The sequence below is a fragment of the Lycorma delicatula genome, chromosome 7 (genome assembly GCF_047948215.1).
Source record: "Lycorma delicatula isolate Av1 chromosome 7, ASM4794821v1, whole genome shotgun sequence".
In the NCBI taxonomy this organism is placed as follows: Eukaryota; Metazoa; Arthropoda; class Insecta; order Hemiptera; family Fulgoridae; genus Lycorma; species Lycorma delicatula.
The window spans coordinates 141,643,406-141,669,471 of NC_134461.1; the positions used below are offsets into that span (position 1 = coordinate 141,643,406).

Sequence of the window (26,066 nt, forward strand, 5' to 3'; positions counted from 1 at the left end):
TACTTTTGAGCTGACTGTGGTTTTGGGGTCTGGGGGATGTGAAACGCGAAGATATGTCGAAATTTTCAGGAAGTCGAATCATGGTACCCATTAAAATAGGTACCTTTCTTATAAAATCTACTTAAAATTCAACACCATTTCAAATCTAACTGTTAACCTAAACACTGGAAAAATATTAGGATAGCTTATAAAAACGGGACATCGATGCAATTACTTTTTTTAATCCGTTGCCAGATAGAAAGATAAAAAAATTAAGAATTATATTTCGATAAAAATGTAAGGAAAAGTTTTTCCCTTGAATTATCTCTTCGAAAAAAAATATCTGCCAAAAAAATTTAAAAAAAAACACCTCCCTCAAATATTTCCAATAGGATACACTGATTTCAATTACCGCTGATTTTTCTCTAATCCTAAAATAGTTTAGCAGATAATATTATTGGTGTAAAATATGATTTAATGGTGCTAAACTCTTAATTTGATGAATTGTTCAAAAGAAATAGAGAGAAGGTAATGAATTTTTGTTCATTTCGTTAACATAAAACCTCTTTGTAACACTTTTTTACTACCTTATACGAAGCAAAGGAAGTACTGAAATCGCGAGAAATTTCGGTTTTCAGATTTCAACAGAAATATCCAACCTGAATCCATTTTGACTAGTTACGGGGTGACGTTTGTACGTACGAATATACATATATCGCGCATAACTCAAAAATGATTAGCCGTAGTGTTGAAATTTTGGATTAAGGACTGTTGTAACATCTAGTTGCACATTCTCTTTTTATTGCAATCGACTGGACCAAAAGTGTCCAAAAAACCCAAAATCAAAAATATTTGGATGTTGGAATTTTTCTTAAGTGCAGTAATAAGCCGTCATTGAGAGCTTTTCAACGATGTCAATAAGTGATACTTATTTTCATCGGTTCCAGAGTTATAGCCAAATAAAATTTTAATTAAATATTTGGAACTTACAAGGAGAAGACCTATCGATTTGAATCCGAATTCATTTCCTTTTTTTTAATTTAAATATATTGTCTTATTAATAATTATTAACCTCTAATTGTAAAAAAACTTTTACAATAAATGATAATTCAATAATAACAATACAAAAAAAAGAAAAAATATCAGAAGTTAAGGAAATAAAATGTTATGTACTTTTAAAAATGTGTGTATATAATTTAATAGGCGTACAAGGAAGTCATGTGGTGTCCACGTCAGATTTTTGGGATCAACATTAAAAAAAAGTTTAAAAAATGATAATTTATCAATTCTTAAACTTCATCCTGTTAGTTCGTCACCAAATTAAGGGTTAGTTAATGGTTAATGACGACTTCCAAATTCGACATTTTTAAAAAGTAGCTGAATAAAGTGTTAGTTTTTAGTTTTTCCTAGGTGTATGAAATTTAATTAATTTAATAAATACATATGACATACGATAAAAAAAGATTATATAAAAATATAAACGTTACCACAAATAGAGTTTCTATAAATCGAATAAAGTAAACGCTTCCAGTTGAATGAATTTCAATTTCTATTATAAACCTTTCCTGTGGAGTTCAACATACTATTGTATATTCCGGTTTTCTCAGGTAGTAAAGCGAGTTATACAATTTCTAGGACTAACCTGTGATGGCTTACAATAACTTATATAAAAGAAAAGAATAAATTTACGATACATTAAATAATTTATCTTAAAAAATATAAAGTTAAATTTATAAAATATTGCGTTAGTATATTTATTCAGAATTTAAAAACAGTCAAACAACAACGAATTCTTCGTTTTAAACATCGTTTAAATTAACTAAATCGAATAAAATTATAATAACAGTTCAATTTATTATTAAATATTTTACTTTTACTTTCCCATCCAGCGCTATAGTTCTAGAAGAAAAAGTATTGTAATCGGTCCAATTTGGGCATATAGGGTTTTCACGGGATCTTGACGTTTTGACACCTAAGGAAACCAAAAAACCGGATGGAAATTTTCCGGATGTTTGTTTGCTATGTGCGCGAGTGTTCGGTGTCTCACACCTTATATCTCCAGAACTACTGGACCGATTTTGGCCAAACTTGATCAAATTACTTCTTTATACGGGGCATTGTTACCGTAAAATTTTCAACTTAAAAAGTCAAGGGGGTAAGGCTTTAGAGCAAGGTCACCTTCAGTATCTCAAGAATTTGCCTAATTAAAGTCTTATTTTTCTTAGGCACATTTGTTAACACTTAAAAAGTAATTTGCAAAAAATGCTCTACACCCACTCCAAAAAATACTAGTGGCTAAGCGGATATACTGGGTCATTAGTAACCCCTGTCACCACAAGGATCACTAGTGTTACACTGATGTACGGCTGTACAAAAAAAATATTACATTTAAATAGAAATATAAATGCTAACTTTAAAGTTGTGTGTGTATGTGTTTGTAAGCCGTGCATCAAAAAAAAACCGCGAAACGGAAAAGTCCTACATTTGCGTTGTCAGTTCTTTTTATTATTCTCAACATATATGAACTCATCACAAATGTTTTATCGTGATAAAATTACATATGCTTTTGAAACAAAATAATTAACGTTCATTTAATGTTCTTTCTTTTCCTGTTTAGCCTCTAGGAATTACCGTTCAGGTATTATTACTTCAGTAACCCACCGGTTTGGTCTAGTGGTGAACGCGTCTTCCCAAATCAGCTGATTTGGAAGTCGAGAGTTCCAGCGTTCAACTCCTAGTAAAGCCAGCTATTTTTACACGGATTTGAATACTAGATCGTGGATATCTGTGTTCTTTGGTAGTTGGGTTTCAATTAACCACACATTCAGGAACGGTCGAACTGAGACTGTACAAGACTATATTACATTTACACTCACACATATCATCCTCAGAAGTATTATCTGAAAGGTAATTACCGGAGGAAAAAGAAAGGAAAAGGTATTACTAAAAAGCTGATTTGGGAAGCCGCGTTCACCACTAGACCAAGCCGGTGAGTTAATGTTCATTTAATCTAAAAATTAACAGTTCTGATAATAGACTTGTTATACTTTCCTGGGATTGATTATTTATTTTTATATAATGGAAAAATATTGATACATGAAACAAATTTTAAAAAATAATATTTTTTACTTTTTTCTGCTCTCCACCCCCAAAATCAACTCCCAGGAAAATTTTGTTATTAGTCTAAATTTGCTATGTTAAACAAAAGAATTCCACTAAATAATGAACAACCGATAAAAATTTACCTAACATTTCTTTTTTTTTGGGGGGGGGGATAAATTATGATGCATCTTTTCCATTACGATACGTTGCCGGTATTAATATAAAAAGTAAAAATATATCGAGTACAAAAACCTGAATCGTATAAAGATAGAATATTTGTCATCTTTTAATTTATACCGGGGAATACTTCTTCAACCGTCAACCGAGTTAATATTGGACAAGCATAACAATAGCTGATATTTACTATAATATTATTACTTATTTCCATCATCAACATCCGACACTAAATAATATTTTCTGTTTCGTATTGTTAAACGTGGAATTATTAATAATACAAAACCTTACTCTTTTTTTAACGGCAACTATTTAATGAATTATTGAAAACCTATAAGTCTGATTAAGATAACGTCACAATAAAACTTCGTAGTCGGAAAAAATGAATTAAATAAAAAGAAATGAAAGAGAAGAAAGATAAATAAAGACTTTAAAAAAAAGAAGGTATTAAAGTCAAAACCAAATTAAAAACTAACAACTTATTAACCTATAATGCGGCATCGACTAATATATATGTGTACATATATGTATACAAAAGTAAAGTATATATATTACTTTTCCATAACAGGATTTATAATATACTTTTATTTAAATCTATTTCATTTTAATTTAATATAAGGGTGGCCTTTAAAAATGCCAGTAAAACCACCATTCGTAAAGACAGCACAGAGTGAGAAGTGTTTATATAAAAATAAGAAATGCAAATAACGTCAGGCCTATACATTACAAACCGCATGAAAACTTGATATCGTAATTTTAATAAATGTAATTATATAAAAACAAAATTTAATTTATTTAAATTGATTGCAAAAAAAACAAAAGAACATTAAAAATAAACCATTAAGTGGTATTTCTAATCACCGATATTAGTATTTTTTTATTTTGTTAAATAGTTGGGGAATCCCATTTACGGACGCGTAAGCAGTGACGGCATCGCTAACAGGTGCCGTAAGATATTATTAATATGCGTATGTAAACCTGCGCACTACCGACTAAACTGCCACTCAAGACTACCACCCTTCCTGGAATCGCTAGTGAAGCATTCCTTCTGGAAGGTTTCTTACACGCCCACTCACACACAAATATCACTGTTATTTAGGTAAAAATCACTTTTGATAAATTAATATATACCCCGACTTTAAAATCAAAGCTTTATTAAAATGCTTAAATCGTTATTAATTGAATTTATCATAATGCTAAAATGATTTTAAATTTAAAGCCTGTACTACAAAATATATTTTATTTGAAAGACTGGTTCTATTTAAATCTTTGAAAAAAAATGTATATGCAAAATTATACCAGAGAATAAGAAAATAAGCAACATAAAAAAAAGCTGTCAACACATTTGTAGGTTGTTTCTGATGCACGGCTTACACACACCAAACATGCATAACTTAATTTAAGATATTTATCATTTTATTTAATATAATATTTTTTTGCTTATTTCATTCAATGATTCTAACAAAAGCTCTCTGTTTTCCTTCAAAATGATTTTTTAAAGAATAACTATTTAAATTCATTAAGAAAATAATCCTAACATACGCTCGCTGCCGGCTTCCGTGGCGCGAATGGTAGCGTCTCTGCCTTTCATCCGAAGGTCCCGGTTTCGAACCCCGGTCAGGCATGGCATTTTCACACGCTACAAAAATTGTCATTTATCTCATCCTCTGAAGCAATACCTAACGGCGGTCCCGAAGGTTAAAAAAAACCTACGCTCGCTAAGGTAGCGAAAAACCTAAGGTCAAGGTTAGCGAGAGAAGCAAGCTTCTAGTTAAATTATATTTATAATTATAAGAAAGGATTACAAATTTAAATAACGATTATTATTTTCTTAATGAATTTAAATAGTTATTCTTAAAAAAGCTATTGTGGAGGAGAAACAGAAAAGACCCTTTAATTCGCGCGATTGTGGCGGTACTAACGGCGACGTTTGGCACTAATTTAACTAATGTAATTTCACAACTTATATAGACCAAATTTCGCTTGTACGGTCGGCAGACTGGGGTAGCCGCGAGGCTTAAAGCACGAGGTACAGAATCAAAGAAGCAATCGATTTCGAGGCCCAGCCAGACAGTTATTATTTTACACTTTAAATATAATTCATTTATTTAATTCTACCGTTCACCTGTCACGTCACAACATAGCAGACGACTACAACAGCATTCTTTGGGGTAATGTAAAAATTTTTTGGGAATATTGTTCATTTTTAATCGTTAATAAATGTGCCTAAGAAAAATACTACCTTAATTTTATGAAATCTCGATATACTGAGGGTGATATTGCTGTACAGCCTTACTACCTTGATCTTTTAAGTTGAAAATTTAATGTCATCAATACTCCATATATAGAAGTAATGTGAAAAAGTTTGGTCAAATTCGGTCCAGTAGTTCTGGAGATATAAGGTGATTTAGAGGCTAACACTGAACACATACGTACAATGTCAATGTTCTACATACGAACATTAACATTCGGGTTTTTTGGGTTCCTTAGGTGTCAAAACGTGAAGATCCGGTAAAAATCGCATATGCCCAAATTGGACCGATTACAATACTTTCTCTTCTACAGCTATAGCGCTATCTAAACAGGAAAGCAATAGAGAGAAAACGCCAAGGGCCATTTCTTGGAAAGATTCTACAAAAAAAAAAATTTCACTGAATAGCCGTAAGTAAATTGATTGATTAAATACTTATATCTGATCGACCATATTTCTTTTAAAATATATCTAATAGCTTAAAATAATAATCTAAAAGCGTAAAATTATTCCAATTTTATTAAAATTTTAACAATGAAAATTAATTTGTAATGCGTTAGAAAAATAAATACAATCCGTCCACCGCTTCTTAAATCTAGTCTTCAGTTAAATAAAAATAAATAAATTATTAGCTGCATTAAAAACGTTAAAATATAGGCTTTTTTAAAATGTATAGGCAATTACTTTTATACGGATTTGAATACTAGAGGAGCGTGGATATGGTGTTCTTTGGTGGTTGGGTTTCAATTAACCACAATCTTAGGAATGATCGACTTGACACTGTACAAGACTACACTTCATTTACATCATCCTCTAAAGTAATACCTTACGGAGGTTCAGGAGGATAAACAGAAAAAGAAAAGGTGAATTTGAGAAATTTTTACAAGGTAGTAAACGAATATAAGTGTTAAGTTGCTTATCCAAAATTTGGATAAAGCGAATTTTTAATTTTTCTTTACCTAATAAAATAGGTGTCAGGTTTGTATTTATTTTTCTAACGCATTACAAATTAATTTTCATTGTTAACATTTTAATAAAATTGGAATAATTTTACGTTTTTAGATTATTATTTTACGCTATTAGATATATTTTAAAAGAAATATGGTCGATCAGATATAAATATTTAATCAATCAATTTACTTAAGGCTGTTTTGTGAATTTTTCCAAGAAATGACCGTTGGAGTTTTCGCTCTATTACTTTCCTGTCTAGATAGCGCTATTTAACTGTAGAAGAGAAAGTATTGTAATCGGTCCAATTTGGGCATATGCGATTTTCACCGGAGCTTCACGTTTTGACACCTACGGAACCCAAAAAACCTGGAAGGAAATTTTCCGTTATTCTCATATGACGAAATATTTTGTATCTATTTCAATATTTTTATGTGTTTTTTTTTAACAAAAAAATATTTTACTATTATATTAATAACGATCTACATTAAGGCGTACTTATTTTTAAAGCATAACTTCAGATACAAATTAACATTCAATCTTAAAACTTTCAGTAATGGTTGAAAAGATATGAAAATCCAGTTTTTATTTTTTAATTACTAAATTAATAATAGTATCATTAAAATATTAATAAAAACATATAACCGTTGGAAAATATAAAAAACACAATCTTTTATTGTAATAAAAAAAAAATTCGGCTCTCTCGTAAGTCGGAAAGTATTCTATACATTGACAAACAGAAACACTAAAATTCATCGGGATTAGATATGGCTTCATATAAAGGTACTTCATTTTCTCTAGATTTCACTAAGCCGTGAAAAAAACTCAAGAATTGGCCATTACAAATTACCACTGAACCATAAACTTTTTTAACAAAAAACTATGCGTTAGTGTTTTTAAAATCCAAGTAAAAATAAAAACCACACGTAAAATCATCTATAATACTAATTACTATTAAATAAAAATAATAATTTAAAAAAAAGAACCACTTGGAACAGAAATTTTTTTTTCATAATTTAAGTGATTAAATAAAAACGTTAAATAAATATGAAATAAATAAAATCCTAATTTTAATAATGAAATATTATTTCATGCCAAATTCCATTCAAGTGTTTACATTTAGAAAACAACTAACAGCTGTTGACAGATTTTATTTCATTTTTTTTATCAATATAATTTAATAAACATTAACGATTAGTAAATGGTTTAATTTAAACATCAACTGTTAAAAATATTAATAAGAAATATATTTTTTTATAATATATAAAATGATTAACATAAAACGTAAAATAAAATTTATAAGTAAAAAACAAACTTGCAATTCAAATTATAAACTACTCACCAAATTAAAAAAATTTAGCAAAGATTCATTTTTATAGTTAATAATCACAATAAATGGAAAAAAGGTTGTTTGGTTGACTTCAGTCACTTCAAAAATAATTAAATAAATATACTAATTGAGATATACACATTTAAAATTAGTTTACAAAAAGAAATATTATATTAGAGAAATAATAAATATTTAAAACTTTTTATAAGTAAATAAAATAAAAAATTTTCAAAATTATTTAATTTAATTCCGAAGAGTATACTATACATGTATATCCTATGGGCATAATTCCTCTTGACTTGCAATGAAAATAATCAAAATTCCGCAACAATAATACGAACTATTAAAGTACTGTATATCCAAGTAAACGCTACAAGGACAGATTGAGTTAATTGTTTTTCTTAGAGCTTAGCACTTTTACAATACGTCGCTATCAGCTTATATTTTGTACCTATGTACATTAGTCAACGATTAATAAACTCGATTTCAAAATTTTTGTTTTATTTTGTAATAATTTTATTTATTTATTACCTTCACATTGTTCGGTTTAATATTATTTGATACGCTTATTTAAATTCTATATAAATATAACCAACTAGTTAAATTTCTATATAACTAGTTGGTTTTATTTTGCTATACCGTTATGATCAAAGCTTTCTCATCGTTTTTTTTAATTTTTTTCATGCAAGTGCTAGGGCAGTTACTTTTCTATCCCTAGAATTATGGATCAATTTATATTTGTTAAGAGATAGGCAAGTAATATTATAAATTATACACGTACTTTTATATTAGTATCAATATAACGTAAATTACATACAGATCAGAAAAACAAATAACTTATTGTAGTACGGTTTATTTTGTAATTACAAATTTATTTACCATCAACATACACGCTGATTTAAACGATCTTGTTGTATGTAGTGATAGTTACAATAATCACGGTTATAATTCATAAATACAACGTCCTTACACATATCACTTTTTGATCTTTTAACATGGAACTGATCAAAAAGGTAATGTAACGCTTTATTTCATTATTTTATTCACAACCAAAAACACAGAACTAAGATTTATAAATATATTACAAAAATCGAAACTTATTTTATAAATAACTGGATTCCACACAATTAAAACAAACATTAACACATTTGTGTACTCACCAATAAACAGGTTAATCCAACTGTAACAACACAATACACCATACACACACGTGCAACAGACCAGCCAGCGCCGAGCCCGCTGCCGAGTACAATACGGACTGTAGTAGAACTCAAGACAGCAAGTTGCCAGCTAGGCACAAACGGGTTTGTATTCGAACCAATGGAACGCGGGAGTAGTCACATGACCGGTTTCAACCAATTACTGTACTCTTTTCAAGTTGTTACTCTGAAGCCCGTATTACAAGGAGTATTTCAATTTCTAGCTACTTTTTTAAACATGTTGATTTACTTTAATAAACTATACGAATACATAACCTATATCATTACTTTTATTTTTTTATAGAAATGTATTACAGTTTCTATTAGTATTCATTTAAATTGGTTATTCATAGAGATTTCTTTCTTGATTTTTAAATAATTAACATTAATTTTTTTAATGATGCCTGTAAAAAAATATAAATATTTCTAATTTAAGCTCGTGTACAAATTGCAATTACCCTTTTTGACTAGGGTCATTCTAGATAGACATTACACTAGATTTAAGTGAAATTATAAAATTGAAATTGATTTGAAATTATAATTTTATAATTATAAAATTATTTAAGTGAAAATAATAGAGTAAAATATATTTCATCTGTACTTATTAAAGCACTTAATCTACCTTAAGGCATACACGGCAATGAATGGGCCTAAAGTTCTTATTTCTACTCCAACAGATTCATGATTTCAAATGGTAGTTGATTTAATTACAAATTTTTTATTTCTCATAGTATATGTTTTATAGCATGAACTCTTTTTGCTAAAACATGCCGTCTACATCAGTTTCATGTTAACATTTTTGCTGTCATCTATTAAATAATTCCTCTTCTTATGTTAAGTTCATGAATTAAGTTTCTTATTTGCCTGAAATGACTGTTGTTAAATAACAGGGTTGTACCCTGTTATTTTTACTTTGTAACAAACAATACTTTATGTTAAAAATAAAATTTGACTTCAGCTAAGATTTGTTTTGAACAATACAATTAAAATTCTTGTCATCTAGATGAAATTTCTTAAGTTAAATTGTGTTTGGGTACATGCAATCATGATAACATCATTAGTATTTCATGAGATTGTTAACATTAATAGAGATTTAGGTGCTTTTTTATTTGTTTTTTTATTATTGACTTTACCTGAAAAACAAATTACCTAAATTAATAACAGAAATTATGTATATATAATTAAAAAATGTATTTTAATCATTATTGAAACCAATACAACAGTTATGTATTTAGAAATCCTTTTTAGGATGATTATTCAACTCTACATAATTATAGCTGCATGTGTCACTAATAGAACACATCTTGGAGTAATAAGGAAACTCCTTCAGTATATGATCAAATAGATATACTAACAAGTTGTTTGTATACACAAGTTTTTGTCAAATTTAATGAGTTTACAAATCTCAACATTGTGAATAAGTTGCTTTTATTTATTATATGTAAAATTGTGATTAGACATAGACCCTTTGTATGAGTACCTTGTTAATTAGTCACAATATGCAAATTATATATTTTGTACGTAGTAGTTATAAAATCAATGTTTAAGAACAATATAAAAACTTAGAAATATACCAAATTTGACAATAGTAACTTATTTAATACAGATCAAATAAATTATTTAATCACCAAACTAAAGTAATTACTTCATGACAAGCATCATTAACCACACTGCCATCTACTACTACAGCGCCACTGATTAAGGAATAGCACTACTTTATAATATTCTGGAAGCACAAAAAGTGAGTAATTTAAAATTTTGTTCATTAAATTCTATTCACAAATTAAAAGAAAGCTATTTTATAGATCAAGATTAATCTTGATCTAAGTGGAAACATATTGGTTTTGTGTTTACTTTTACATTTGTGTTTTAGGAAAGGTTAGGAGGTTAGGTGTTATGCAAAACAGGTACTGTAGCTATTAGACTTAATGTGCAACACTGGATAAAAAATAAGATTTCCTAGACAATACTACAGACAGCTACATATTATATCAAAGAGGCATTAACTCTAAAGAACCTGACCTCTATAGTTAGCATACTTAGCAGGATATAATCTTTACCTAAGGAACCCAAAATGGAGAAGGATTAAGAGTAACGGTTGTATTGTGAAATGGGAGTCTATTATAAATTCCTTGAATGCCAGAATCTATTAATGCATTAGGTCAATATGTCTAACATCCTCATCATGGACCTAGCAGCATCTGTCCAATACTTCCTAAAATGGGAGGAAGTGATTAGATTGATTCAACCTTGGAAGAGTCGTTGTGTAAAACTATTAATCTTACCTAGAGGATAGCTTCTTGCCTCTTTCAGGCAGTTAGTAACTGCTTAGCTTGTCTGTAATATCTCAAGGGATGAGAATATTAAATTTTCATCCAGAAGATAGCAGAATATTACTAATCAATGATTTTGTACTAACCAGCCTAAATGTATATTGAAATAATGTTGATTTCCTCTGGAATATAAAGGATTATCTGAGAATAGGCTCAAGTTTCCTAAAGGACCACCTTTGCCTGTCTATGGAATTGTTTGATTTGTAGAAGTATTTAGTTGAACTATAATTTGTTCAGCCAAATCACCACTAGAGGTATTAAGAGCATTTACTTCTGTATGCTACTGTTGAATACAATATGCAACATAAATGAAAACAACTACATTTTTATGTACAATTTATAGTGAATCATGAACTTGTGCATGATTATTTGACTGGTGTTCGTAGTCTTAGTGTAAGTAATTTGAGTAAAGGATCAATTATTGTTTCCAGCCCTTTCACAATCTGAACTGTGATATGTTGTAAAGTGCCACTATTTAAGATACTGGCACTTTAGTGCCAGTATCTTAAATAAAGTTTTACAAATATCTTCATCCTACTTTGTCTGCTACAAAGTAATGCTTTGTTTACATACAATTGGGTATTTATTAGAATAGACATAGATTTATAAAGAAAAAGAAAACTCTAAAACTTAGACATGTAATGCATTCAGGGTTGTATTAAAAAATACAGTATTTCTTTATTTTCTTAATGCAAATCAATTTTCTAATTAGTTATTTCATGAAAGTTTATACTGCTGCATGATAAAGTAAACTAACAAACATTATCATTTTTAATAAAATATTCTGCAAAATAACAAGATGATTTAAAAATATATCTATTTTTAAAATAGGTTATGTTTTATTAAAAATGCAAACTAACAGCAGAATAAGTTGATAAATAAATTAAAAAAAATTACTTTTGTAATTGTAATGGTTATTTAGTATTTCTTATCAAAGAGATTTCAACTCAATTCAATTATTTCCACAATTTCACACAAAAATTACAAATATTTAATTACATAAAAGTAAAGTACAAATTTCAAGTACAAATGTGACAATATTAAAATACAAATTTGAAGTAGAATGTTATGATAAGAAATAGTACTAATATTGCAAATATTAAATAGTAAAATACAAATGTTGTAATATATATAGTAAATAAATGTAAAGTAAGTAAAATTAAATTTTTTATTCAATAAATGGAAAGGTGGTTAGGCATCTCATTAAAAATTTTAATCTTTCTGTTGAGATACCATCACAAGAAATAATGGAACAGAAATTGTGCCGGTGCTTAGGCTTAATGATTTGAAACTAAATTACACAGATTATATTGCAACATATCATGAATTTAATACAATTGTAGCCATCATTATAAGACCTTAATTAAAATATTTTCAAAGAAGCCTATTCTAAATTAAATCAAAGATTTTTTTAATAAAATTATCATTAAAATCAAAAATTTATTCGTTATTAAATTAATTAAAAAAAAAATCAATACTTTCAAATGAGAACAATCAGTCTTTACGAGCTTTCAAAACTTTTATCGCATTTGAACAAGATTTAATATGGGTAGGCAATTGATTAAAGAATTTGGATGCACAACACAAGTAAAAACATCTTAATGCTTCCATTATTGGCTTGAATTTGAGTGTCACGATTTTGTACCCTTAACCTACTAGAATGTACATTTAAATAAACCCCTAAAAGCCCATTCCTGATATAAAACATTCTCAATAATTTATACACATATAAATGCCTAAAAGGAAGAATATTAAATTGTAAAAAGAAAGGGAACACATGTTCAGATCTTTTAACACCAACTACTAGCCGCACTACTTTTTTGACCAATGATAACTGATGTGATACTGGAGTAATAAGTTGCTCCCCAGCAGCAAATCCTGTACTGAAGTTTTGAGTGAACAATTGAAAAGTATAAAGTTCTTAATACATAAAGTGGACAGTTATTTTTAAGATAATAAAAATTCCTTAAACTGAAATCATGTAATTCATGAAGACTACACTTCATTCACACTTATACACATCATCCTCATTCATCCTCTGAAGTATTATCTAAACGGTAGTTACCGGAGGCTAAACAGGAAAAAAAATAAAAAATAAAAAAAAGACCTTTATATGGTGGATAGAAATTTTAATAATGCATTGTCTGTTTATTTGCCTTCAATAGAGTCAAACTGATTTAGTGAAAAAAATTATATAAGCTGAAAAAACTTTAACATCTTTTTTTCACTATTTTCTATTCTGACTGTAAGATAGTCAGAATAAAAAGAAATAAAAAGAAGAAAAAAAAATAAAATAAAAAGAATTTTTTTTATTTCACTATTTTTTTTTTGTTCTGACAGCAAGGATATTGGTCTATAATAACTTACATCTAAAAAATTCCCTTATTGAACAAAGAAATGACTATTGCAGATTTTAAGACTGGTGGAAATTTTCCACTTTCAAAAGTCAGGTTGTTCAAAAAGGCCAAAACGAGATATAATAACCTTAATTTCTTTTATAGAAAATGCAGAAATCCATCGACCTCTGGGACTTTATTTAATTTTAACCCTTTTTAATTTCAATCTTTTATTTTCTGCACATATAGGAGAAAAGTAGAAAGAGTTACTTGTATAAGTTTTTTGGAAAAGTAGTTTATACTTATTTTCATCCAGTACTAAAGAAGAATTTAATTTTTTCTTTAAATTATTTTTGATATTTACAAATAAGTTATTGAATTCTTCTGCAATCATCTTTGTTCCTTATATTTACTAAGGAATCATCTAATAAACTTACTCTATCAAGACTTAATTTATTTGCCTCCTTCCCTAATACACTATTGATTGTCTATCATTGTTTACATTATTTTCATTTTTTCAAATAGGTTTGTAATAACTATTTTTTCTGCTTTCAATATCATTTTTTTAAATGTTCTATATACATTTAAAAATAACAGTAACCTTTTATCATCAAATCTCTTTTTAATTATCTTGTACAATTTATTTCTGTATTCTTACCTGCTACACAAGTTGTTTGTCATCAAAGTTGTTTGTCTACACAAGTTGAAACCTTATTTCAACATATTTTGTTTTTTAAGAAACTGATTATTTTTTATAGCCTCTTCTAATGACCTCTTAAGAATATTAACAAGCAATTGAAAAGTAATATCTTCATAGTCTAGACTATAAATACAATTCCAATCAGATATACTTAAATTCATCTTTAATAACTCATAGTCGATTCTCTTTAGTACATTTCTACTATCATCTGTCCTACAGGAAATGAATGTCATAGTTTTCAAAATTCAAATAGTTTTGACATGATCACTACTTCCTGAAGAAATAACACACAATTTGTAACTAAAGCTATTTCCTGTTGTTCTAAAATACATGCTATCTAAACAGCTTGAACTATTTTCAAATACTCGGGTTGGAGTGTTTATTAATTTGTTCAAGCCAAAGCTAGCCATGATAGTTTGGTATTCTAAAGCATGAGGTGAATCTTTTAAGATGAAAATATTTAAATCACCTACAACTAGTAAATTATTCTCATTTGAGCATTCATTATTAAATTTTGGCAGGAAACTAGTCAGTACAAAGGATTGTAATCTATAGGTAGCAATAACAGAGAAAGAGAGAATTTGGAATAAGGAAACGTTGATCTTGGTTGCATCTCCTGTATTCATAGCAACCGGCTCTGCTACAGCTGAGTACAATTTAGATATGAAAACTAATATTCCATGGGTTCGATAATTTCATTGATTTTAGGAGACTAAATAACTACTATATTACATCTGTTAAGTCCACATACTTTTATCCATATTTCAGATAGTATTATAGCATCAGGCAGTTTATTTAATGTCTGCCATTCAGATTGTAGAAAAGAAATATATAAAAATAAAAATAAATTGAATTATGGCCTATTTATTATTAGTTTTCATGTTAGACTGATAATTAGCTTATAAGCTAGATAAATTATCCATTGCAGCAATCACCTTCACAGTAGCTGAGGGTTCTCTCCAGATCAGAATCCATTTCGAATCCACAGTCTTAGCCAGCTCATTTTATTTCTTCTCAGTCTTAGCCTGCTGAGCTGCTGTGTACAACCACTTCCTTCCTGGACAGAGACTCTTGTTATGTAGATTGGAACTGCTGCCTGCAAAATCCCCAAGTCGTTTGTATTAAAGTTATATTTCTCTCTTTGTTTGCCCAAAATACATTGTTTGTCCTCGCATTTCACAAGTTTTGTAATGATTCCAGCTGGAGCATTGGAATTGACCCTCTTCCCCAGCCTGTGACAAACGTTGATTGAATATCTTATGATTTCCACGCCCAAAGCAGCAGTGACATCTGTTACAACTTTGTACATGTCTTTTTTGACAGCTTCAGGCATCCCCTGAATCTCAATGGTGTAGGATCTTAAGTATTGATCATTTTTATTGACCTCCAATACTTGATTTTAATTTTAGGATCAATATTCTCCTGCTTAAGATTTTCACTCAACATTGTTTATCTGCTGAGCTTGTCCATCCAAAATGTTTTTGATCATTTACCATACCTTGCATAGGACATGCTCACTTCTTTCACCATTCATCATCTATCTTCTTTAGCTTCTATCATGAAGATAACCTGATATAGATTGGCTTTCCTCCTCTGCATTACTAGTAGTTTGCATAAACTTTCATTTCAATGTAGTGCAAGGTAGACAGCGCCAGATTTAATTTTCAGTTGAAATATAATCCAACTCCTTCTTAGTCATGTTGATAGAAGTGAGGTGGCAACACTGTTTACAATAAAAGGATAAGACTTGGTTTTGTGTTAAAACTGATATATTACGTACTTTGTGATTACTTGACATCTTAGTAAATTGACAGAAACAAATGGCACAAAAAACAATGGAAGGTCCCACACGATAGTGCACTAATATAGTGTGAAGCACAAGATAAAACTGTTAGTGATAACGGCCACTCACGTCCACTCACAATGACGTCCTACTCATAACTAATAAATGCACTTGTCTATGAGGTATTTATAAAAATTATTTCTTTAATTAATATCATAATTTTTCATCAATATTTAGTATTTTCTTAGTGATTTCTGCTTCATTTGAATGTTTTGTAGGAATTAAATTACTGGTATTATAAGCAGTAGAGGGAGAAAAACTAATTCATTTTTACCATCATTTTAAATCTAAATTTTAATAATTTAAATTAAATATATTATTATTCTAGTCTAATTATTGTCTTCAATTTTACTTGTATATTAATTGTATTTTTATTACTGTTTATTTTTAATTTTATTAAATGTACTTTCTCAAGAGTAATTGATTTAAATTTGCTATTTATTTATAATATTTTCATGCTTTCTATGCTTGAAAAAAAAAACATAAATATATATATATGTATAGGTTAGATTTAATAGCAAACATGAGCACACTGTTCTGTATTTTCAGAGTATCAATCTATTAAACATTTTCTCTGATAAGTATATATTTTATCCATTTTTATAATTTAAGTTACATATGTATTCGTAATGTTTACATTGTAACTTGTTCTACTAGTGAACAATAAGCAACCCCTTGTGGCCCAATGAAATATCTAAGTGAGGTGTAAATATGACTGCATTTAGTATGAAATTCTTGAAACACTATTTTTTCCAAAATATTATGATCTCTATGTCAAAGCAATAGGGTCTTTGCTTTTCATCTGGAAGGTTTTAGGTTTGAATTCTGGTCAGATTTGGAATTTTTCATCTCTTCTTCTTCTTCTTAGCCCTTATCCATTATCATGAACCAGGTACTGCATCAGTGATTGCCATCTACCTCTTTGTTGCTCTTTAAACTTCCATTCCATTTCATTTCATTTCATCTCTCATTCTCCCCTCTAATACTCTCTTATATAACTTTGCTACATGGGAGGTCAAAGTTACCCCTCTGTATTTTTTGCACTACTTTTTTTATCTCCTTTCTTAAAAGTAGGGATAATCACTCCTTTACTTCAGTCATTTGTATTCTTCTTCTGTTTCCGTGTTGCCATCATCACTCTGTTCAAACAATACACACCAGGTTGTCTTGTTGCTCTTCCTTGCCTTATTTTATTCAGAGCTACCTCTACCTCTGCTGTGTTTATGGCTCTATCCTCCCCTCTCACTTCCCCGTTTGAATCTACTTTTTTTCTCTCCTGGGTCTTTCCACTGAAGACTGAGCAACCCCTGAAAGTACATCTTCCATATTTTTCTTGTTTTCACCATGTCATCCAACATTTCACCCTCTTTATCCTTGATTAAACTCTCCATCCTTTCTTTGTTCCTCATTTTCTTAATCAGGCTGTACAATTTCTTCTTTCCTATAATTACATTTTTCTCTAACCCTTCTACAATTTCTGACCAAGATCTTTCTTTTTCCTCTTTAACAATTGTTTGGCATTTTTAATGATTTGGTACTGTCTCTTCCTCTCACCCTCCCTTTTTCCTCTCCACTTATTCCATACTTTGTTTTACCTTCTTACTGTCTTTTTCACTCTTTCATTCCACCAAGGTATTATCTTTTTCTTTGGTTTTCCATTTGTAACTCCACGCACCTCGCTGCATTACCCACAAAAGCCTCTTTGAATCTTATTCACTCTTCCTCCACCTCCCCTATCACATCCATTGGCAGCATTCTTTTAATAACCTCATGAAACTCTTCTCTGACAGCTGGATCCCTTAATTTCCAAACTCTAACCTTTTTTACTTACTTCTTACTTCCTTCAACTTTATGGCTTTCCCACATCTTATCTTTGCTAAAACAAGTCTGTTGTTCCCTTTCAAAGAAATGTCGGGCCTGACTGTTAGATCTAGCAACTTCTTAGGGTGACCTTTCTCAATTAGGAATAATCTATTACTGACTTCATCCTCTTTTTCCCCATCCATACTTAGTTATCTTATTTGAATTCTTCTAGTGAAACCATGTGTTGCCTGCAATCAAGCTATTTCTCCTTTAGGGTTCAACCAGTAACTTTGCCATTTCTGTTTCCATATTCAAAAGGCCCTATTAGTTCCTCTACATTGTGCCTCTCTCTCCTTTCCTACCTGCGCATTTAAGTCTCTCATAACTATTACCTCTTCCCCATATATTTCTTCTTCAACTTTTCTGAGAAATTCTTCTCACCAATTCACAGAGCTTATACTTGAATAAATTCCTTCTTTCCATTTTCAGATTTAATTTGTTTTTTTACTATTCTGCTATTGAGACATTCCACTTCTTCAGTGTTATGTTGCCACTTCCCTTTTATTGTAAATTCTACTCCATTTTTTGCTTGCTTTCTTCCACTCCAAAACAGTGTAAATCCGTACTGAAGCTTCTTCTCCTCCTTTCCTTTCCAATTGGTCTCACTTAGTTCCAACAATACAATTCTATTTTGGACTGAATAGAAATACTATCCACTATTTCCATTATCTTTCCTGTCAATATTACTACATTCAACATTGCTACCACCTTAGCTATTTCCTTCTCTTTTTGCTTACTCCTTCCTTCTGCATCTCTGCATTTACCATTCTTTACTCTTATTTTTCCTAACCCTGATACCAGATCACCAATTTCTGTTTTAGGTTATTAATACAATGGAGTCTTCCACCCTCAAAGCCATTTTGGAGCTACTGCCTAACTAGAAGAACAGATGCCTGCATCTGGTGACTTCAGCCATGGGTTTTGATTTTTGTGGAGGCAGCCAACCCTCACCCGTCACAATCTCTTATCAGCATTGTGGTATTTTTAAGGTGTTCAAATGCCACTCTGTACTTCACCATGCCACCATTGAGGCCACTGTTGCTTGTCCTTGACTGCTTATTCACGAGAACCATTATTCACACTAACTCCGATATCTGAGAGTCTTTCCCTTATCAGCAATCTAGGAACATGCCAGGTGACAGATACCCAATCCTTAGGTCAAGGTGGATTTTTCATATGCTACAATATTCATCTTTCATGAGTCTTCTGTAATTAGGTGGTTAGCCTATACTTGCTAAAATTACATAAATAAATAATATTAACCTAAACTTAATATTACTTTATATTCAAGATGATATAATAATACATTAGACAAAATCATTTTTTTATGATCTCATTTGTTATTGATCTTTAGATTTCTGATATAATGTATTAAATTAACTGTAGCAGTGTACCTACAGTGTACCTATTAAAATGCTTATTTCTATTGAAAACAAACCATACTTAGCAAAAATTGAAAAAGCTGTTGCAAAATTTCAAAAAAAACTTTTCAAATAAGTTTTTATGGAAAATTTTCTATAGTTTAAATGGTATAAAATCTTTACTATAAAGTATCAGTCAGTATATACACATTTTATTATATCACATTGAAATAGATGTCAGATGTTTTACTCTGATATATATGAATTTAAGACAAAATTTTGTAAACATAAATTTTAAAACATGGTAGATAGCTAGACAAATTAAAATAAAGATTTGGGATTTTGGAAATGCTTTCTAAAAAGCTTTATAAATAAACCTGGTTTTTTATAGTTTTTACTATAAAACAACAAAAAGATAGAGGAATGGAATAGAAAAAAGTAGCCCATGAAAGTAGTGAAAAATAGAATAATAATTAAGTAGAACATTTTTGAATGATCTCCAAAAACTGAAAATACATATTGAGATGTATTTTTTGCTTTATTTACAAGTACAATACATTTAGCAATAGTTATATGGCACATGTAAAAAAATAAAAAAAAGAATACCAGTATTCTTGTTTTAGTTTCAAACCTTTTTATACCTGGTAGAACAGATTAAAGAAAATTTTAATCCAGATATGACAGTAGTTCATAATGTTTATACTGAGTAATGTAGAGAGTTAATAAACGATATTAGCTTGTAAATTATGATTTTTCTAAATTCATCATAGTACTCTCTAAATCCAAAATCCTTGGTGGCTGCCTCACTTGCCAGATCCTAAGGCTGGCTCTGGATACAAGCTATTTGCTAGAATGAATCTATAATTAGATCCATTTATACCTTTTACAACAAATTTAAAAATAGTAGAAATAAATTTACTGAGTTAAAGGAAGTTAAAAATAATGTATCAAATCGAGATACAGATAACTGTACTTAACTAATAAGAAAGGGAATTGTGTCAGGAAAATATAATTACAAAAATTTCACTATATTTATACATAATCATCTCTTTTCATGATCTTAGATTCTACAGTAAACAGCAAGTAATGGATCATTAACACTCCATCTCAAGTAAACTTACTCTAGGATTACTCTCTTTCCTTGTGAACTGTAGGTAAAATTTGCTTCTATCTCCAGGGAAAGGAGATTTACGACAGTAGTATGGTGTTATTATTATGGATGTAATGAAGCTGTTAAGTCTTTGATGTAACTGTTTAATTCTAGTAAGAGATAAGTTGTACTCTTGAAAAGTCTCTAATAATATTAAAATGCATACTGAATACTAAATATACTGAGGCTGAAGAATATCATAAAAATACTTCATTTTAAAAATTAATAAGTTATTGTGGACTTACTTTCTATATTTTATATACTAAGAACTGATAGTTTTCCTAAGGATAGAATATGTTTTTAATTTAACAAAACTAATCTGTTACATTGTTCTAAGCTGTAAATAAATAAATTATAAAAATAATGCAACAAATTTCTATGGAATATATTTTAAAATTAATTTAAAAATAGATTTAATTTCATTTCAGTTACCTTTTCTAACTTATCAACAAGATTTGCTATTAGGTTTTAAAAACATCTCTGTCAGATTAAACAACAGAACTTATCATACTGTGGTTTCGAACTCAATGAATACTTTCATTTTTAAACAAGATCCTTATTGTGCTTAATTGCTATTTTAAAGAATTACTGACCTATTTAAAAAACCTTCTCAATTCTTTATTTAATATAAAGCTTTTGTTTATAGAAACAATTATTATTCTATTTTTGGGTTTTAAATAATATTAATAAAAAATAAATAAAAAAATAAAGATTGGATATTATATTTAATGTGTACACAAAAATGTGCTGAAACAATATTTACTAATATGTCTTCTGAATTGTTAATTTTTTGTAGTTAATTTGTTTAATATCTTCATATACTTAAATCATTATTATTTGATGTTTATTTATATTTTTAGTAATTAATATGGATTCTACCCACTTCTATTTCTTATTTTGTAATTATTTGTTTTATTTGATGCTGTTCTAATCAAGATTTTATTACTGTTTTCTTTGATCTATCCAGGGAAGTTGCTGGAGGAGTTCATTTTTCTTATCCATGGGCAATATGATCAGAATAAAATATTCGTTTTTTTTTAATTAAGCTGATAGGTTAACAATTAATCTTCTAACAGTAATGTTTTTTTTTAATTTCTTGTAAATGGAATAAATCTCACTTTTATTTTTTATTTTATTTTATTTTATTTTTTACATAAACAAGTTGTAATCCTGTAACATTTCACATATGTTGTTTCAAATTTTATTTAATGGTAAATAAAATAAACATTTATTTTATTATATGATATCATTAAAATGTAACTATGTTGACCACACCTCATCTCTTGACATTCAATATGGAGTCCGTTTGATAAAAGTGTTCTGTGATTCATTTGTTTATTTTTTATTTTTTCATTTTGTTTAGGTGTATTAAGAAATAGTCTATTCTTTTTTTAACGAGTAGGAAGTTCAGATTGCAGTTAATATTATTATACTAGTGATTAGAGGTATGCTTTGTAAGATGGATGGCAAATGTTAAGTCAATGTCAACATATAGTATTTTATGAGTTTATTATATCATTATTTGAAGCTGCAACTGTTTGGATTGTTATAAATGAAATAAATAAACACAAAAAAAGACGTAATACATATTTATGTAAGAGAACACTTGTAATTTATTATTTAAGGATAAAATTACTTGTTAACTTCCTTTTATTCATTTAAGGCTGAATAAGATCTTAATATTTTTATTCCTCCACTTTCTACATAAGTTAAAAAAAAAATTCCCTGTTTTAATAAATTTATTTATAATTTGCTGTTAAGATTAGAATAAAAGAATTAAAAAAAACCCTAAATAAGGGTTTACATAAAAGTTGTTAGTTAACAATGTACTTTTATTAGTTGTTAGTGATCAGCTGATCTAACTTATTCTGTACTGAATTTAACAACTTGAATTCTGTTACAGAATTTCATTAATAAAACAAAAATTGAAGTACAAAATGGAATTCCATAATTGATTACAAAAGATTTAGCCACAGATAAAAATAATCTTACTGTATTAACAATAACATAAACATTGATTCCAGGGACACTAAATATCACTGACTAATGATTATCAAAAAGCACTTTAGTAAAATAATAATTTTCCTGAATAATTTTAAGTATGAATACAATAAAGATAATATTTATAAAGTAATACTAAAAAAGATCACCTATACTAAACAGTATTTATTTGAATCATGACTAAAAGTCAATACTCTTCCCAACTGCTGAACTGACTATAGTTTGAAAAAGTTAAATAAATTATGGACAATAATTTATAATGTGAAATAATATGAAAATATTAGCAAAATTATCTAAAATAAATTTGAACATTATACAGTAAATTAACAAATTTTTAAAATTAAAGTGATTAGGTAATTTAAAAAATATTTACGTTGAATCACTATAAATTCTATGGAGAAATGGTTTGAAATGGTACTTAAAAAAAAACTATTGTTATAAATTATAAACTGATGAACACTGTTTGAACTATTGATTTTAAAAATAAAAAAATATGACTGTTTGATTGTTACAAGATAAAATCTGACAACACAGTTGTAGGACTTTCCCGTCATGCGGCTTACACACACATACACAAACAACTTAATTTAGTACCTCAGTGTTACACTAGCACTCTTTGTGGTGACAGAGAGTACTACTGATGCAGTATACCCACTTAGCCACTAGTTTAGAGAATTATTTGGGGTGGGGGTGCGATTTTGCAAAAATTATTATTTTCTAATTATTATCAAATGTAAGAAAAATAAGACCTTAATTAGGCAAAATCTCAAGATACTGAGGGTGGTGACCATGCTCTACACCCTCACCCCCTTGACCTTTTTAAGATCTAAGGGCATCAATGCCCCATATATAGAAGTAATTTGACCAAGTTTGGTTAAAATCGATCCAGCAGTTCTGGAGATATAAGGTGATTTAGAGCGTGAGATAAAACTTACACACACACACACACACACACACACACACACACATGCGCGAGCACATATGAACATTTGGAAAATTTCATCTGGTTTTTTGGGTTCCTTAGGTGTAAAAATGTCAAGATCCAGTGAAATCACATATGCCCAAATTGGACCGATTAAAAAGAAAAGTATTTCAATAAATACTTTTCTTTCTTCTAAAGCTATAGTTCTGCTATGGTGCTGGACAGGAAAATAAAATAAAAACAAATATGTTAGAAAATCTCACCAACAGAACTCATGTGGTTTTCTTTTTCTTCTTCCATAATTTATTCAACAAATGTAGTCACTTTTTTTCAGTATACTCATTGCTAAGTAAGTTTTCACTTACTTTCTTTAGCATATGCACATCTCCGTAGCAATTTTGAATGTATACATATATGGAAAAACTGTATTTATTTTTTTTAATCTATTTTGATACCAATATGTATGTCAGATCTTGTTGTACAAATACTAATTAGGTTATTAAAACTGATCAACATCATTTTCTAGTGTTAAAAATATTCAGAGGAAAGGATCACTTAAGATACTTAGAAAAATGATTAAAAAAATTACCTTTATAAAATCATCCTTTAAAATGATTAACCTATGTTTTCATTGATAAAATTTTGCTCCAGAAAATCTCAGTTTTTATCTATTTTGTACTATGTTGTACACTGTGCACTTAACGCAGAGTGTAATCCATTTTATGTAACACATGATTATTGCATTAGGTATTATCATTGGGTGTCATTTAAAGTCAAAGATTTTCCATTGGTTTTTCAAAAAATCTTCAGAATTTTGGCATTTTTAAAATGCCAAAATTGTGCATCTTTAAAAAATGTATATATGTATGGATTTCCTTAAGGTAAATTTCAAATCATTGTTAATACTTTCTTAAAATCAAAACTAAAAAGGAATAATGAGCTTGAGTTTATAAGCTAAAAATCTTAGCCACTTCATTAGATTCCTACACACTTCATTGAAAATAATATTTGTGATATGTGGTTGTATTAGCTTAAAAATAAAGATTATACAAGTATCTAATAAATAAAATGTAGTATTATTTTATTTAATGATCAATAAAAATAAATAATGTAAATAAAATGATAACACATTTTATTTACATTTGTAATTTAACGTTAGTAAAATAAAGTATTACTACATTTTATTTTGTTAATGTTTTTTTATTATATCAAAAGTGGTAAATTTGGCTTTACAAATTCACTTGTAAAAGTGCTTTACAAAATATTTTTTCCAAAGCTTCAAAGTATGATATCTCATATTAATGAGATACACTCCTGCCAAGCCAGTTTAAGGATAAGAAGCATTTATGCTGGACAATAAAGTGAACTGTGAAATGTTTCTCATGTCTTTTTAATAAGCCAAAAATACTACTGCATATCATTACACCAAGCCCAATAAAGTGTAAGTAATATGGCCTGTAATTAAAAAAATTTGATCTGTTCACTACAGAAACTGACAGAAAAAACAATTCTGATTAGTGTTTCTTGCACATCTGTGATTTATGTATGTCTCTAAGAGTGTAAAGCAATGTGTTAGTGAACCCATGAACCCATCTATCAAGAAATAATGGATTATATGCATTTTTTCAACTAAGCAAGTATCATTGAATGCTTAAAGATTTATTAACAGGTTTTGAAAGAAGCAAAGGTAAAAAAGTAACTGTGATCTCCTTACCTGATAAATAATTACTCAGCACACACACACACACACACACACACACACACACACACACACACACACACACACACACACACACACACACACACATGTTTATTTTAAAATTAAATTATATAAATCAAGATTTGTCTTTGTTTCTCAGGACATTGCTAATGTAATGTATTAATGCCAAATGTGGATAAAAATCAGTGATACTTCTACTTGTTTTTCAGGTAAATACTGGCAGGTAGGTGAATAAAGTTCCAGTATTTAGCAGTTCCAGTATTTTTATTTGTTCAGAACTTATTTTACTTGTAAGTATTAACTGAAACCTATACACAATTACTAATTTTATCTAAGTAATTACTGAAACTGACTGATAAATACTACTATTTACTAAAGTCTATAAGTTAATACCGGTCCATATGTAATGCAGCCTCTGATCAACCTTAAAAAACAATACTTTTTACTTTATTTTGGTCATGGCTGCTTTTATGAATGTCTGTACTGAAAAAAAACCAGGAGAGACGGTGTTTAAGCCCTTATAGGTATAAAGAGCTTATTAGATTTGAAAAAGAATCAGTTGAGTATCTGAGCAGAACATTTTTACCAGAATTCAGCATGAAAAGGGGAAGCGCATTAACATCACAACAAAAAGTTGAAATCTTTTTAGATTACCTGGCTAACCTGGGTTTTCAATCAGGAGTGAGTGAAGATCTTGTAGAGCACCGATCTGCAGTGAACAAAACATTTAATTTTATTTTAAACAGGATTAATGAGAAAGTATTGACTGGATTACTTTTCTGCAAACTAGAGGTTAGTTTAATGCAGCTAATCAACAGTGAATACCAGGTTTAAGATGCCATGTGTTATCGGTA

At 28.9% G+C, this 26,066-nt stretch overlaps 1 protein-coding gene across 1 annotated transcript in view; it reads right to left on the bottom strand.

The window, feature by feature from the left end:
• LOC142328395 (uncharacterized) overlaps nucleotides 1–9,035 on the bottom strand; it is an 885,003-nt gene extending 875,968 nt beyond the window's left edge. The window contains exon 1 of the mRNA XM_075372101.1: nucleotides 8,945–9,035. The gene's annotated coding sequence lies outside the window, so the exon portion shown is untranslated. The remainder of the gene's footprint in view (nucleotides 1–8,944) is intronic.
• Between the last annotated feature and the right edge of the window lie 17,031 nt (nucleotides 9,036–26,066).